This window comes from Heterodontus francisci, chromosome 34 (genome assembly GCF_036365525.1).
Source record: "Heterodontus francisci isolate sHetFra1 chromosome 34, sHetFra1.hap1, whole genome shotgun sequence".
Classification (NCBI taxonomy): Eukaryota; Metazoa; Chordata; class Chondrichthyes; order Heterodontiformes; family Heterodontidae; genus Heterodontus; species Heterodontus francisci.
The window spans coordinates 42,206,543-42,219,318 of record NC_090404.1 but is presented as its reverse complement, the minus strand read 5'-3'; the positions used below and the strand labels follow the sequence as shown (position 1 = coordinate 42,219,318).

General features: G+C 42.0%; 1 non-coding gene across 1 annotated transcript; it reads right to left on the bottom strand.

Moving 5' to 3' along the window:
* Positions 1 to 11,583: 11,583 nt before the first annotated feature.
* Positions 11,584 to 11,666, bottom strand: trnas-uga (transfer RNA serine (anticodon UGA)). The gene has a single exon. It is a non-coding gene; the product is annotated as a tRNA-Ser (tRNA).
* Positions 11,667 to 12,776: the final 1,110 nt, after the last annotated feature.

Here is a 12,776-nt window from a genome sequence, read left to right as displayed (position 1 = left end):
CAGAATTTTAGACACGGGGAGCAATGAGAAACAGCTGCACAGTGCAGAGAGCAGTCATTCGTCAGTCTGAACTGGCCAGAAGAAGGGGAACAATACAACTGTGAGGTGACATCAAAGGAACAGGAGCCACGTGCAGTGAGAGCACTGCAAAACTTCATGGTTATTTCCAGCAGAGAAGCAGACAACTCGGTCCATGCCATTTCTGCACAGAGCAACGCAGTCAGGCTCGATGCCCGTAGCCCTGCAAGTCTGCTTTTCTCAGAATTCCTCCTGAAGGCATTGATCATTTTTGCTTCTACCACTCTTGTGGGCAGCGAGTTCCAGGTCATTATCACTTGAAATATAAAAACAGTGCTTCCTCATACTCCCCAACATCCTTTTTTTCCACAGAACTGGCAATTTGTGGTCGCTACTCCTTGTGCAGTCTGTTAATGGGAACAATTTTTCCTTGTCTAACTTATCCAAGCCTGTCATAATCTGGTACACTTCTATTAAAATCTCCCCTCAATCTCTTTTGTTCTAAGGAGAACAACCCCAGCTCTGCCAACCTAAAATAAAAGAAAAATACTGTGGATGCGAACCTAACATTGAAACTAAAATGCTCCATCCCTGGAACCCTTCTCCTAAATCTCCTCTAAACCCGCTCAAGGACCCTCATATCATAGAACATAGTACATAGAACAGTACAGCTCAGTACAGGCCCTTCGGCCCACGATGTTGTGCCGACACTTTTACCTACTCTAAGATCAAACTACCGACATACCCTTCATTCTACTATCATCCATGTACCTATCCAAGAGTTCCTTAAATGTCCCTAATGTATCTGCTTCTACTACCACCGTTGGCAGTGCATTCCACGCACCCACCACTCTCCGTGTCAAGAACCTACCTCTGACATCTCCTCTAAATCTTCCTCCTGTCACCTTAAAATTATGCCGCCTGGTGATAGCCCTTTCTGCCCTGGGAAAAAGTCTCTGGCTATCCACTCTATCTATGCCTCTCATCATCTTATCCACCTCTATCAAGTCACCTCTCATCATTCTTCGCTCCAATGAGAAAAGCCCGAGCTCCTTCAACCTTTCTGCATGAGACATGCCCTCCAGTCCAGGCAGCATCCTGGTAAATTTCCTCTGCAAACTCTCTAAAGCTTCCACATCCTTCTTATAATGAGGCGACCAGAACTGAACACAATATTCCAAGTGTGGTCAAACCAGGGCTTTATAGAGTTGCAGCACAACCTCGCTGCTCTTAAACTCAATCCCCCTGTTAACGAAAGCCAACACACCATATGCCTTCTTAACAAACCTATCAACTTGGGTGGCACCTTTGAGGGATCTATGGACATGGACCCCAAGATCCCTCTGTTCCTCCACACTGCCAAGAATCCTGTCTTTAAGCCTGCATTCTGCATTCAAATTCGACCTTCCAAAATGAATCACTTCACATTTTTCCTGGTTGAACTCCATCTGCCACTTCTCAGCCCAGCTCTGCATCCTGTCAATGTCCCGTTGCAACCGACAACAGCCCGCCACACTATCCACAACTCCAGCAACCTTTGTGTCATCGGCAAAATTACTAAACCAACCTTCCACTTCCTCATCCAAGTCATTTATAAAAATCACAAAGAGCAGAAGTCTCAGAACAGATCCCTGCAGAACACCACTGGTCACCGAGCTCCAGGCTGAATACTTTCCACCTACTACCACACTCTGTCTTCTATGGGCCAGCCAATTCTGTATCCAGACAGCCAAATTTCCCTGTATCCCATGCCTCCTTACTTTCTGAATGAGCCTACCATGGGGAACCTTATCAAACGCCATGCTAAAATCCATATACACTACATCCACTGCTCTTCCTTCATCAATGTGTTTTGTCACATCCTCAAAGAATTCAATAAGGCTTGGGAGGCATGACCTGCCCCTCACAAAGCCATGCTGACCGTCTCTAATCAAACTATACTTTTACAAATAATCATAAATCCTGTCTCTCAGAATCCTCTCCAATAATTTGCCCACCACCAAGGTAAGACTGACTGGTCTGTAATTCCCAGGGTTATCCCTATTCCCTTTCTTGAACAAGGGAATAACATTTGCCACCCTCCAATCATCTGGTCCCACTCCAGTGGACAGTGAGGACGCAAAGATCATCAAAGTTCTCCCTGTGTCTGCGTGGGTTTCCTCCGGGTGCTCCGGTTTCCTCCCACATGCCAAAGATTTGCATGTTGATCGGTTAATTGGCCATTATAAATTGCCCCTAGTATAGGTAGGTGATAGGGAAATATAGGGACAGGTGGGGATGTGGTAGGAATATGGGATTAGTGTAGGATTAGTATAAATGAGTGGTTGATGGTCGGCACAGACTCGATGGGCCGAAGGGCCTGTTTCAATGCTGTATCTCTGAACTAAACTGAATCATCGCCAATGGCACGGCAAATTCTTCCCTCGCTTCCCGTAATAACCTTGGGTATATCCCTTATGGCCCCGGGGACTTATCTATCATCATGTCTTTCAAACTTTCCAGCATATCCTCCTTCTTAACATCAACCTGTTCGAGCATATCAGCCTGTTCCACGCTGTCCTCACAAACGACAAGGTCCCTCTCACAAGTGAATACTGAAGCAAAGGATTCATTAAGGACCTCCCCTACCTATATCGTTCCTGAAATGTGGTGACAAGAGCGGGACATAGTTGTGGCTAACCAGAGCTTTATAAAGGTTCACCATAATTGTACTGAGTACTTCTTTTTATTAAGCCTAAGATTCCTTATGCTTCACTAACTATTCTCTCAGTATATCTTGCCACCTTCAAAGATCTATGCACCAGCACTCCCAGGTCACTCTGTTCCAGCACGCTCTTTCGAACTATGCTATTACGTCTACATTGCCTCTTCTTAATTCTTCTGTCAAAATGCATCACTTCACACTTGTGAGGATAAAATTCTATCTGCCACCATTCTGTCCATTCTACTGTCCTATCTATGGCCTGTTGTAGGCTGTTCATATTATGCTCACTGGTTGCTGCAGCTCCAAGTTTGGTGTCATCATCAAATTTTGAAATTGTGCTATCTATTCCTGGGTTCACGTCATTTACATGAAAAACAAAAATCAGCACTGACCCTTGGGGAACATCACTATCTAACATCCTGCAGTCTGAAAAACAACCATTTTCTTTGACTTGTTGTTTTCAGTCCTTAAGCCAATATTTTATCCAACTGGACACTGACCGTCCTATTCCATGAGTCACAATTTTATTAACAAGCCTTTAATGTGGTACCTTATCAAATATTTTATTAAAATCCATATAAACAACATTCAGCACACTCCCTTCATCAAAATTCTCCTTTACTTCATAAAAAAATTCAATTAAATTAGTCATGCATGATTTGTCTTTTACAAATCCATGCTGGTTATTTTAATTACCTCGAACCTCTCGACTGTAAATTGATATTTTCCCTGACTATTGTTACGAAAATCTGACCCACTACTGATGTTAAACCAACTGGCCTGTAATTGCGACGACTGACCTTACACATTTGTTGGCACCTTCTCTGGCACCTTCTATCCTGACTCAAATTTCCAGAACTTGTGGAAAGACCTTGACCCATCTTGGACTGAGTCTGAGGAGAGGTTTCTCCAACAGAGGCTGATTTTGACCTCGAGCTACATTTGAAATTTCCATTTCATCAGACATGTCTCTCTAACTGTGCCTTGGATCTGAACTCAAACATTTTCTTGCACAAGTTTCGGGCATGAGTAACTATTGGTGCTCAACTCGTAACAAAACTATCTGATTTATCAGACACATTTGATTCTTTCCAACTTCCTTCTTTTTTTTGCGAACCTCTGAAGGTAAAAAATGAACGATATGTCCAAAGCTAACTTTTCCACTACAAAACATCTTGACTAAATATGTACGAGGACCACATCTTCCACCACTCTTCCTGGTCGCCACGTCAACCACTTGTGATGATGAATCTTCACTCTCACCTTCTGGTTCAACTTCAGAATTCTTTCTCCCACTCTACCCCTATCATGGCTCTCTTTCTGTCTTGATTGTTTTTCTTCTACTGACAGTGCTAAATGTGGCGTCAGCAATGAAAACCTCATTCTGGCCTGTCTTATGAGAAACAGGTCCCTCATAATTTTATACACCTCCATTACATCTCCCCTTAACTTTCTCTGTTCCAAGGAATACAAACCCAGCCTTATCCAATCATTCCTCAGCTGATCTGCATGTAAATGACGTTCAGGATGAGTTTCCGAGTTTTTCTCCCTGAATCTAATGAATCCGATCATTGTCATTGGAATCCTATTCGACGTGGATCCAATGCTATTTGTTCCCCAGGAAGTGACCATTCTCATTCTGTGACAGAGACGTTTTTTGTTTTGTACAAAAGCTGCACTGGAACTTCCCACTTTCAAAGTATTATCATTTACTGTACATTAGGCTGCATCTACAAACTTGTCTCTCACATGTCCAATGATTCGGAGGACACTTGTAAATCAGGAATTGTGAATTTCACAACAGTGTGCTGGAGAAAGATACAGTTTGAGTGCAGGTGCCAGTGGTGGAGGAATGGAGAGCTGGGATTCGCCCATGAAAGCAGCAACAAAGTTTAAAACAATCACAGTGAACATGGAGCTCCAACCCATGACCATGAAATTAAGAATCTCATGCTCTATTGACTGAGGTATCTGGGCAACCAACGGTAGCGTTGCCATATCTCTCAGAAAGTGAGATAACTGTTGGTTTCCTCCTGGTGCCTCAGCTTTTTTTGTGTTCCAAGATGTAAAAGGAAATTGATCAACAAAAGCCCAAGGATGCAATACATTCCACTCAATCATCAATAACATCATTCCCATCTTCCACTTTTTAGCTGCACCTCCTTCCAAAGATTGCAATCCATTTTACTGAGGAATTGTTCTGGGATTTATTGTTTACCTACGCTGTGTCCTCATTTTGATATGAGATTCTCTTCAATATCCACCACAAATTGAATTGCAAACCGAACAGACAAACACGAGAAACACCAAACCCATGGTGCTCACTTTCAGAACAGTCAGCTTTTAAATACCATGAACACATTTTACATGGGAACGATATTGAAAGTTGTTACTATTGCTTGTGACTCATTCATTGTGCTCAGAATATGAGGAGGTTTGGCCCGGGCTGTAGTGTCCCGTGTCCCACACATGTACAGTAACCCTCTGATTGATTTGTTGTTTTCTGTTGACAGTGGGTGATTGGAGAGTGTGGGTTTAGAATATTGCTGCTTGTCCCGGTCTCACTGACTGTGGCATTGGGAATGGGTGAATAATTGATGTAACTGTTTCCATGTGCGACATAAAGCTTTGACCTGCTGTTATTAACCGAGGTAGCACGGAATGATCATTTAATAATGGCTCACAAATTTGAACAGAAATCAGCTGTAATGTTCAACGTTGAGGGCGACTTTCTGCACTGACAGGGGTAGAAAGGAAATTGAGTGAAAGACGCTGTGAACAGCTTGAGTGTACAGAACTGTACAGAGGAAAAGCAAATGTAACAATCTGTGACATATTGCAATTTGATAACATGAATTGACGAATGTCTATCACTCAAGGTTTCCTGGTATTTCATGGAATACGTTTTGATAAGGTTTCAACGTGGTTTTGAACTGTGGACTGTTCACAAATACAAGAATGATGATAACTCTAACTTTATGGAAACATTGCACTGCAATCAACCTGGGGAGCAAAACCAGAATGTTAAACTGTTATTTTAAATTAGCACGAGGTGATTTTTTTCGAAGTCATCTTTAAATGATCTATAAATGATTCGAAGCTCATGACATTCTGGCTATTTCAGCAGCCGTGTTGAAAACATCAAATGTTTTTGCTTTTGACGGCTTCAATCTTCTGGAAAATATAATTCAGGAATGTGAGATTCCAGATATGTGGGTAGACTGGAGAAGCTGGGGTTGTTCATCTTCGAGCAGAGAAGGAGAGAGGAGAATTGATCGAATGCTTAAATGATGGGTTTAGATCCAAGAATTAAAGAGGAACTGTTTCTATTGGCTGAAGGATTGAAGATCCAGAGAGTACAGATTGAAAAATTTTGGCAGAAGAAGAGGTGACATCGAGATCTGCTGAAAGATCACTAACCTGAAACATTAACTCTGTTTCTCACTCCACAGGTGCTGGCGAACCTGCTGAGTATTTCCATCACTTTCTGCTTTTATTTCAGATTTTCAGCAACCACAGTCTTGTTACTTTTCTACTAAACTTCAACCCAAGTTGTGCGAGTTTATTTTTACCTTTGCTGTTGCTTTTCTGACCGAACTCCATTTACCAGGCATAATGCTTTATTGCATGCAGTTGTTGCCGAGTGGTTGAGATGATAAACTTAACAATCTGTTGTGAATTCTGTGTGAGTGCTCGTGTCCTGCTGTCCACCTTTCCGATTATTTCAATTTTTAACGAGGTCCCTGCAGAACCAATCATCAATTACAGGTAATAAAATCCTGCACCTTTCAATCCCTCCAGGATTTTCTCATTTGCATTTCAAAATTTACGTTTAGAAATGGAACAAAAATTTGCCAAATTGGAGACACTTTCTTTCCAGCTGTCTGTCTCTCTTTTGGCCTCCCTCACTCTCGGTGCACAAATTTGTGTGTTTCATTCTATGTGTGTCAATGTGGTTCAAATCCCCGAGGAGGTGACTGGATTTTTACCTTCATAATCTTGATTTATTTTAGTTGTATAGAGTTATTTTAACATGTTACAGAGGAAAATAGCAGGGTAAAAATAATACAAGACGAGATTGTCTCTTTCTGCATTTTCCAGAGCGGAGACTCTTCAGCAATTCAATGCCCGTGTGTGACAAAGCAGAGGATGATTGAAATTTTTACTGAGCAACATTTAAACAGATAGAGAACGAGAAATCATAGTCAAGTGGTTACGATAATAAACACATTGAGATAATGAATTAATAAACAAAAAAAGATGAATTTCAAACAGGAGATTTGGAATTGTTTCCACTGCTGCCAGGTCTCACAGTGAACAGGAAAATAAACATTCACTCACAACTTTTACCAGAACGGAGAGGTTAAAACAAACAGGAAAACCTCGAGAATAGAGAAGGCTGGAAGGTGACCTGATAGAATTTGGGAAGCTTTGTCCCTATTTCATCAGGGATGAGAGGCGAATTTATACACTCTGCTTCAGGTTTACATTTACTGAACCGGAATCAAACAAACAATAAGATTTTTACAGACCTGGAAATAAAGTTTCCATATTGAGATGTAATTCTTAAGATCATATTTTGGCATCTGCTGAATCAGTATTTTTGTCGAACTCTCTGTCTCTCTCTGTCATGAGATTACAGAAGAAACCACACTTCAAAAGTACTTTATTGACTGTAAAGTGCTTTGTGAGATCCTGATAACGTGAAAGGCGCTGTTTAAATGTACATCTTTGTGTCTTTTCTTGCTTTCTGTCTGTCAACCTCAATGAAGTAAAATATGGAATTGTGGAGTGAATCTGTTCCTTTCAGCATCTACTCCAGACTCTATTGATCTCTCTGTCATTCTCTTTCTCCTTTTCTCTCTTTGTTCCTCTCTCCTCAGTGACTGTCTGGAATAAAAATCCTTCCTCTGGGGCTGCTGGATGAACCCAGGTCTGGTAACAGTCCGATACTTGTCCTGATGCTTCGGTATGGAATGTACAAGTGTACAAGTGTGGGTTGTAGTTTTTGTTTTCTTATTAGTTCAGTGGTTCAGTTGCTATATGGGGAGGTTGCACATTTTCAAGACATCAAAATGTTTCATGGTGCAGCTTTATCTGAAAATACAACAGGGAATATTAGCAGAGTTAAATAATGCAAGAGGGGATGTTCTCGTTAATAATTTGTCTTGAGCAGAGATCATTGCATCATGAAGTGCCCTCACACTAAACAGTGATAGATAATTGTAGTTTTAACTTAATTTAATACCTATTTCCTTTCGTGTTGCTCAATGACACTGCTTTATAGCTACATCAAATTCAATCCAATGTTTATCAATGTGGAAATTAAGATTCAATATTTATGTATAATTCTGAAGATTCTGAAGTCCATAAAGTATAGATGGAGCAAAATTCTTACAGTGCATTCAGGAGAATTTTTAGCCAATGCTGAGCAAACCCAGCAAGAGAAGGGGCAGTTCTGGACGTAGTGTTAAGGAAAACCCTGTGTAGGTGGAAGGGGTGTCAGTGGGAGAGCATTTTAGTGGCAGTGATCATAATTCAGCTGGATTTAGCGTAGTTAGAAAAGGATACAGATAGACCAAGAGTTAAAATTTTAAATGTGAGAAGGTCACTTTTACTCATCAGAGATTTGATTTGTTAAAAGAGGACTGGAAACAGCTATTTGCAGGTAAGTCAGTGTCAGAGCAGTGGGAGGCATTCAAGGAGAAGCTAAGAGAGTTCAGAACAAATATTCTCCTACTAAAAAAAAGATGGGACTCAACAATGTAGGCTCCTTCAGAGGTCAGAATCCCACCTGACCGGGAATGTAATCTGGTCTGCAGTGGAAAAAGCACCGAAGTCTCATCACTGGAGCACCTGGGAATCTGCCAGACTTCACTGCAAGCTAGCTGCTCCACGCTGCTTTTGCTATTTCTTCACTTCAGCCCACTTCCACCACAGATTGGTTTCTCATTAAAACAATCGAATGTTTAGCGAGAACACAAAAGACTTGTTCCGGCAATGACAGCACAGAATGTGTTAACAAGAGCATAAAGCTGAAGATGTACAAGTTTCAATTTCCAAGATGCACCAACCTAATCAATGCAGCTCCTGTGAAATGTGCAAAGCAACACACTGCCGTCATACATCAATAGAAACAACTGACACACATCAAATTCTGCCAGTTTCATGTGGGATCTCCTTCTTCCTCTTTCACTGCTTTTCCTCCTGATCCTTCTGCTCCTCCAGCTCCCAGGTGAATTAGTTACTTCATGTCAACATACCAGATTCAGGAAACCCAGCTTTACCTGGAAAGCAGGGAGTGGGAATTAAAGATGGAGGACATTGAGAAGCGATGGATTTTGCAGATAACAGGATAAACACGCACTGTGATCTCATCTTCCTGCTTCTTCCAGATACTGAATACTGGAATGTGCAAGAGTTGTTCCCATTAGCAATTATCCCCAGTCACACTCTCCTTCCAATCTTTTACCCATTGCTTAGATTTCAAACTGTGCATAATTTCTCACTGGCTTTCAATGTGAATAAGGCGGAGCTGCGAGAAGCTAATGTTGTTCAGCAGATGTAACTCAGGAAGATGCCTAACAGGCCGATGATAACAGTGAATGTTTTGATGAGCTGAGCTGCAGTGAAGGGTTGGCACCATTTAAAATGTCATTCAGCAGGTCTGCTTCCAAAGCTGGTGATAGAAATGACAAGAAAACTTCTCATTGAATTTCTTTAGTGTCATAATGTCAAAAGTCACGGACACAAATTAGGAAAGTGTATTTTGCTACAATGTGTTGTAAGATGGTAGAATAACTTTGAAGGCAGCAGCAGTGGTGTTTGTAAACATACAATTACAGAAAGGTACAGCACAGAAGGAGGTCATTCAGTCCAGTGTGATTCTCTGACAGAGCAGTTGTGATTGGTTGATCAGGAATGATATTTGTGCAGTTTGAACAGCAAGCAGAAAAAGCTGCCCCATTGCCTGCCACCCATATTTTCCTTGCCCCACCCTCCTTTTCATCAGTACATCACTCTGTGTTGTAATTTATCACAGCCCTTCACATGTTCCCTTGAACTTTCCGAGCTCTGTCATCGACCTGTCACATCTCTGAATTCTTCAGTTCTGGTGCATAATCACTGATCTGAACCTTTAATTGTGTTTCCCACTCTCTCCACAAGTAAGGCCAGAGGTGCTGACCATTTATGCTTTTAAAAAACAATTTAAATGGAAATCATGTTTGTGAGTTGTCAGGGCAGCAAGAACTGACAATTTCTTGACCAGGAATCGAACCCAGGTCGTTGCATTAAGTGCATTGAACTCCAACCATTCGACCACCAGTGAAACTCGCCAATTGCTTTTCCCTTTGCTTCACTTCCAGCAGGCTGATTTTTGTAAAAGCAAAATACTGCAGATGCTGGAAATCTGAAATAAAAACAAGAAATGCTGGAACCACTCAGCAGGTCTGGCAGCATCAGTGGAAAGAGAAGCATAGTTAACATTTCGGCTCAGTGACCCTTCTTCGGAACTAGCAAATATTAGAAATGTCAAAGATTATAAGCAAGTGAGGCGGGGATGGGGCAAGAGATAATAAAGGAGAAGGTGTAGATTGGACAAGGCCACAAAGCTGACCAAAAGATCATGGCGCAAAGGCAAACAATATGTTAATGGTGTGTTGAAAGACAAAGCATTAGAACAAATAGGATGTTAACGGACTGAAGGTTGAACAGCAGCAAGTACAAACATGAAAAAAAAATCAGTGGGTAAGCAAACTGAACAAACTAAGATGAAATGAAATAAACATTGAAAAAAAGTTGTAAAAAAGAAAAAAGAACTGAAACTAAAAGTAAAATGGGGGGCCACGGATGCTCTGAAATGATTGAACTCAATGTTCAGTCTGGCAGGCTGTGGTGTGCCTAACTGGTAAATGAGATCATGTTCATTGGAACATTGCAGCAATCCCAGGACAGAGATGTGAGCATGAGAGCAGGGGGTGTGTGTTGAAATGGTAAGCAACTGGAAGCTCAGGGTCCTGCTTGCGGACTGAGGGGAGGTGTTCAGCAAACCAGTCACCCAGTCAGCGTTTGGTCTCCCCAGTGTCGAGGAGACCACATTGCGAGCAGCGAATACAGTATACTACATTGAAAGATGTAAAAGTAAATCACTGCTTCACCTGAAAGGAGTGTTTCAGGCCTGGGATAGTGAGGAGAGAGGAGGTAAATGGGCAGGTATTACACCTCCTGCGATTGCAGGGGAAGGTCCCATGGGATGAGGACCAGGTGGTAGGGGTAATGGAGAAGTGGAGCAGGGTGTCGTGGAGGGCATGATCCCTTTGGAATGCTGACAGGGGAAGGGAGGGGAAGATGCATTTGGTAGTGGCAAATGTTGTAAAAACAGGCTGATTTTTGTGTTTATTTCTTACCTTTTGTTCAGCTTCACAATATCTGTTTGAAGTGTACAAAATCATGAGAGGTATAGACAGAGTGGATAGCAAGTAGCTTTTTCCCAGTGTGGGGGATTCAATTACAAGGGGACACGAGTTCAAAGTGAAAGGGGAAAGGTTTAGGGGGCATATGCGTGGAAATTTCTTTACGCAGAGGGTGGTGGGTGCATGGAACACATTGCCAGCGGAGGTGGTAGACGCGGGCACGATAGCGTCTTTTCAGATGTATCGAGACAGATACATGAATGGGCAGGAAGTAAAGAGATACAGACCCTTAGAAAATAGGTGACAGGTTTAGATAGAGGATTTGGATCGGCGTAGGCTTGGAGGGCCGAAGGGCCTGTTTCTGTGCTGTAATTTTCTTTGTTAACACATTTGAACATTTCCAATCAGCAAATAGAGCAGCCAACTCGAGGAAAATGACACCAACTTCGCTGTGAGCAAGGTTTGAACCTGCGCGGGGAAACCCCCATTGGATTTCAAGTCCAAAACCTTAACCACTCGGCCATCACAGCACAATAAGAATGCGCCTTTGTATTTAATTATCGGTACAATGCTTTATACAATTGCCTCAGACGACACATATTCTGGGAATCATTGTCTTTGAGCCTTGAATTGCATTATATTACATTACATTACTTGAGGTTGTTTTCGTTGGAGAGAAGGAGGAGGAGAGGTGACTTAATAGAGACATATAAGATAATCAGAGGGTTAGATAGGGTGGATAGTGAGAGTCTTTTTCCTCGGATGGTGATGGCAAACACGAGGGGACATAGCTTTAAGTTGAGGGGCGATAGATATAGGACAGATGTCAGAGGTAGTTTCTTTACTCAGAGAGTAGTAGGGGCATGGAACGCCCTGCCTGCAACAGTAGTAGACTCATCAACTTTAAGGGCATTTAAGTGGTCATTGGATAGACATATGGATGAAAATGGAATAGTGTAGGTCAGATGGTTTCACAGGTCAGCGCAACATCGAGGGCCGAAGGGCCTGTACTGTGCTGTAATGTTCTAATGTTCTAATTACATCTCCCGTTTGATGTGAAAATTAACATGATGGAATCAGTGAATTTTACAGCACAGAAGGAAGCCTCTCGACCCGCTGAGCCTGTGCCGGCTCTTTGGAAGATCAGTCAGTTTAATCCCACAATCCAGCTTTTCCCCATCACCCTGGAAATCAGTCCTCTTTTCTTCTCGCTATTCTCTGTTTTATATCCCTCAGATAATTATGTAACCAGGCTGTCACTGGTTCTTTAATTCCATCACTTTAATTTTTCTAACAAGTTGATTATGTGGTATTTCACCAAATGACTTTTGAAAATCCATCTCCACAACAGCAACCACATTACCACTGCCCTCATCAAATGTCTCCGTTACTTCATCAATGAACACATTTCATGAGAAAAACACCAACTGCCACGAAATCAAAACCCAGTTCCTCAAGTCACATCCCTTGTCTCAGAAAATTCCCCAAAGAAATATTATCAGCATTCCGACTCTGTCCTTCCAATGGCCAGTCCTGCTTTTGTAGTGTGTGTCTGCTGAGCGGTCACTCAGACCTAAATGTCTGGACTGAGTTCAAGGCCCAAATGAACATTGGTGCGAATGGAGCATGTGCAACCTAGA